Here is a 4,460-nt window from a genome sequence, read left to right as displayed (position 1 = left end):
TTGCTATCCTTATTGAAATTAGGATCAAAGTGCTTGGCTAGGACCGTGACAAGGCCGCCATTAACAATTACGGTTTGACCCTTCTTCCCACTATCTACATGGAGCCATCTATCAACCAATAGCCTCAAAGAATTGTAAGGCTTGGTGTGAATTCTTCCAATATTCAAAGTTGATTCAAGGAGAATAAAATCGAGTCCCGTGAAATGATTGGTGTCTTTCCTAGCAATTATGGTATTTCCCACAACTTTGTGCCATATTCTTATGCCCGGATGATGGACCAAAAGAGCACGACAAGCTTTAAAATCTTCAAATTTCTTCCCGGAGATTGCCTCCCAAAGAGGCTCGGGATCATACTTCCCATATTGCTTATAAAATTTATGTTCATCGCTAAGACCCAAAATTTCACCCAATTCCGGAAAGGTAATGCGTCTACTAGTGTTAGCTAGACGAAACTCAATATTTTCCCTATTCTCAACTTTTGTCACTTTTAAAGAACTTAAGAATTCCAAGACAAGGGAGGGGTATGTTACTTCCTTCATTTCAAACAATTTCTTCAAACCCATGGCATTGAAAAAGACTCTTGTTTGTTCAAGAACACCCAACTTCTCTAAAGCATCTTGACATATGAATTTGGTGGATTGAATTTGTTTCATAGCAAACTTGACAAATGTATTTCTATGGGAATCGGAAATGAATGTTACCTCCGGGTAATGCAAGAGTTGATTAATTACCGGAGTAGAGGGTGATGCTTCCATAGGAATTTGTTGTTGTTGTTGCACTACCAAGCTTGGTGTTGATACCACCATTGCCAAAGCTTTCTTCATTTGTAGAGCTTTTTGCCTTTGAGAGAGAGTTGTAGCCTTTGGTGCCTTTGTTGCCTTTGCTTTTGCTTTTGTTGCTCCCTTTGTTCTTGCCATTTGATGAGCTAACCAAGAAAAAGATCAAAAATCTTCAATTTGTAGAATGCCCAAATCGATTTTGAAGGTGAAAGGCTTTGCCTTTATGAGAACAAAAATCAATTCAAAGGTGAAGATTTTGTGCTTGGTTTTGATTGTTAATGAAGATGGAGTGATTGATTTGTTATTTGAAAGATGGTTTGATTTGATTTTGGTGAGTTTTGTTGAGGGTTTTTGTTTTTAAGATGGAGAGGATGAGGGTTTTGATGTTGTGGGTAGTGTTTATGAGTGAATGAATGAATGAATGAAGGTGGGATGGGTATTTAAAGAACTCGACAATTTTAGGACGCAGGGGCAATCCGTGCGGATTGGGCGCAATCCGCTCGGATTCTTGACTTCAAAAATTTCAAAATTCCCGCCTAGAGACGGGCGGATTCGGGGAATCCGCTCGGATTCTTCCGAGATGAGACGGGCGGATTTCGTGCGGGACGGACGGATTCTTGTCCGAGAGATTTTTCTTTGTTTTTCTTCACCGCAAGACGGGCGGATTGTTCAAAAGACGGACGGATTACGTGAGACGGCGTCTTTCCGTAAATCCGCTCGGATTCTTCAACGATCAAGAATTTTTGCAATTTCAGCTTAGCCCAAGACGGGCGTCTTCTCATCAGGACGCTCGGATCTTCTTCAGACGGGCGGATTCTCAGGAATCCGCTCGGATTGGTCCTTGTGTACACGGATTGATTCCATCCGTGCACCAACGCATTCCCTAATCATTCTTTCTTTCAAATCTTGTGTTCTTCATTGTGGGGGCACTACTAAGGCATGAATAGCCTAGGCAATTGCCATCCCCACACTAAGGTAAAGCACTACATATCAATTAAAATCATTAGTCCCTCCCTCACTTCTCTCTTACATGACAATTATTTTGATCAAAGTAAAAATAAATCCAAAAATGACAAAAATGCAATACAAAAATTGAAAAGTAAGTTAGGGGGTTAGAAATATTTACAAGTGGTGGTTTAGGGAGGACTCCACCAAACTCTCATTCTTGATGAGATGTCAAGGAGGCATGTTCAAGGTGTTGTTGATGTTGCTCAACACCTTGAAGAAGTAGTCAAAAGCTTGTTCATTGTTATGGTAGAGGTCCTCAATAGACCGTGGCCCTTGTTGTTGATCATGATCGATGGCATGCCCAATGTAGGGATTAAAGATCCCTTCAAATTCGTCGTCCCAAAGACCACAAACTTCATTGAGTTGATCATTGAAAATCTCTTGCTTAGATGGAGACAACTCTCCCAATTTCTTTTCTTGGCCAATGAGGCCATCTTCTTCTTCCTTGGTTGATTTTGATGAGCTTTGCAAGCTCTCTTTGTCACAATTCACTTGCTCTTTGAATGGAGCATCTTCAATTTTCTTCCTCCATTGGAGTTCCAATTTCTTCTTCTCATCTTTCCGGCTATAATGATCAATCATGAAACATGGCTCATGCAAACGAGGAGCTCTCATGGTTTTGTCAAGATTAAAAGTTATGCTTTCATCTCCCACTTCTAGAGTGAGCTCTCCATGTTTCACATCAATCACCGCACCCGCGGTGTGTAGGAAAGGTCTTCCTAAGATGATTGGAATGTTGGAATCTTCCTCCATATCAACTATGACAAAGTCCACCGGGATGAAAAACTTCCCAATTCGCACGGGGACATCTTCCCATATCCCTAGCGGTGTCTTCGTCGATCTATCGGCCATTTGAAGAGTGATATTGGTACATTTAAGCTCTCCCATTCCCAACCTTTTACTTACCGAGTACGGCATGACACTCACACTAGCCCCTAGATCACATAAGGCCTTGTTGATCGTTGTGTCGCCAATGGTACACGGTATTGAGAAGCTTCCTGGATCCTTTAATTTTGGAGGTGAACTCCCTTGAAGTATTGCACTACTCACCTTGGTGAAGGCGATAGTCTCAAGTTTCCGGATTGACTTCTTCTTTGTGAGGATATCTTTCATGTACTTTGCATAGGCCGGAACGTGATTGATTAATTCCGTGAAAGGAATTGAGACTTCTAAGTTCTTCACAATCTCCATGAACTTCCCAAGTTGATCATCAAATTTAGGCTTGGCTTGACGACTTGGAAAAGGAAGTCTAATCACAATGGGCTCCTTTTCTTTGGCTTTGTCTTCATTTTTCTTTGAGCTTTCTTCTTTTGATGATTCCCCTTCTTTGGGACCTTGCACCACAACTTCATTCTCACTAGCTCTCACAACTTCATCCTCAACTTGCTCCTTCGGTGCTTCATACCTTGTACCACTTCTCAAGTGAATGGCACTAACCGTTTCATGTCTAGGGGGGTTACTTTGAGGTGGTAATTGCCCCTTTTGTCTTTGTGAGCTAGAAGATGCTAGTTGGGTCAATTGTGTTTCCAACATCTTGGTGTGAGCTAGAATGTTGTTGATGGTGGTGTCTTTTGCTTGGCTATCTTTTTGCATTTGGGTGAAAAATTCTTGTTGATTCTTTTGCATTTGGAGGACCGCTTTTTGGACATCAAAACCTTGGTCATTGTGGTGATTGTATGGATTTTGATTTTGGTAACCTTGGTTTTGATTGTAAAAGGGTCTTTGATTTTGATTTCTCATGGGTGGTGGAGTGTATGTTGTTTGAGGGTTTTGGACATTTTGGCTTTTGTATGAGAGATTTGGATGGAACTTGGTGTTTTCATTGTAAAAATTTGAATAAGGGGTACCACTTTTGTAAGCTTGGAAAGCATTAACTTGTTCGGTTGTTCCCCTACATTCACTTGAGTCATGACCCAAGGTTCCACAATTCTCACATATCCCGCTTGGGATTGATGAGGATGCCGTCAAGGCATTAACATGATGCTTTGTTGATTTTGAGTTTTCCTCAAGTCTAGCCATAGCTTGTTCAAACTTTAAGTTGATTGTGTCAATGTGAGCACTAAGTTGAGCACCCAATTGAGTAACGGTGTCCACTTCATACTTTCCTCCTCTAGTAGCCTTGCGAGGCCTACTATATTGCGAATTATGGACCGCCATTTCCTCAATCTTGTTCCATGTTTGATTGTCATCAACTTCGGTGAACATTCCATTTGATCCCATATTGAGAATGTTCCTTGAATCTTCATATAAACCATTCCAAAATTGTTGCACTGAAAACCATTCGCTAAGTCCATGGTGAGGACATGAGCGACAAATACCTTTGAACCGCTCCCAAGCTTCATACAAAGATTCTTCATCCCTTTGCTTAAAACCCGTAATTTGAGCTCTTAGCATATTGGTCTTTTCCGGTGGGTAGAATTTTTGGTAGAAAGCTGGAGCTAGCTTCTTCCAAGAATCTATTCCAAGGGTGGCCTTATCAAGGCCCTTCAACCATTGCTTTGCGGTGCCGATTAACGAAAAAGGAAATAAGACCCATCTTATTTGGTCTTGAGTCACGCCCGTTTGAGAGATAGCTTCACAATAATCACAAAATGTTTCCATATGAGAATGAGGGTCCTCACTAGGCATTCCCCAGAATTGGCTCCTCTCAACTAGTTGAATGAAGGCGGACTT

General features: G+C 41.3%; 1 non-coding gene across 1 annotated transcript; it reads left to right on the top strand.

Moving 5' to 3' along the window:
• Positions 1 to 4,074: 4,074 nt before the first annotated feature.
• On the top strand, positions 4,075 to 4,181 carry LOC141626010 (small nucleolar RNA R71). The gene has a single exon (XR_012535744.1). It is a non-coding gene; the product is annotated as a small nucleolar RNA R71 (small nucleolar RNA).
• Positions 4,182 to 4,460: the final 279 nt, after the last annotated feature.

This window comes from Silene latifolia, chromosome X, assembly GCF_048544455.1.
Source record: "Silene latifolia isolate original U9 population chromosome X, ASM4854445v1, whole genome shotgun sequence".
NCBI classification, from domain to species: domain Eukaryota; kingdom Viridiplantae; phylum Streptophyta; class Magnoliopsida; order Caryophyllales; family Caryophyllaceae; genus Silene; species Silene latifolia.
The sequence above is the reverse complement of the archived record's forward strand: the minus strand, read 5'-3'. Positions and strand labels throughout refer to the sequence as shown.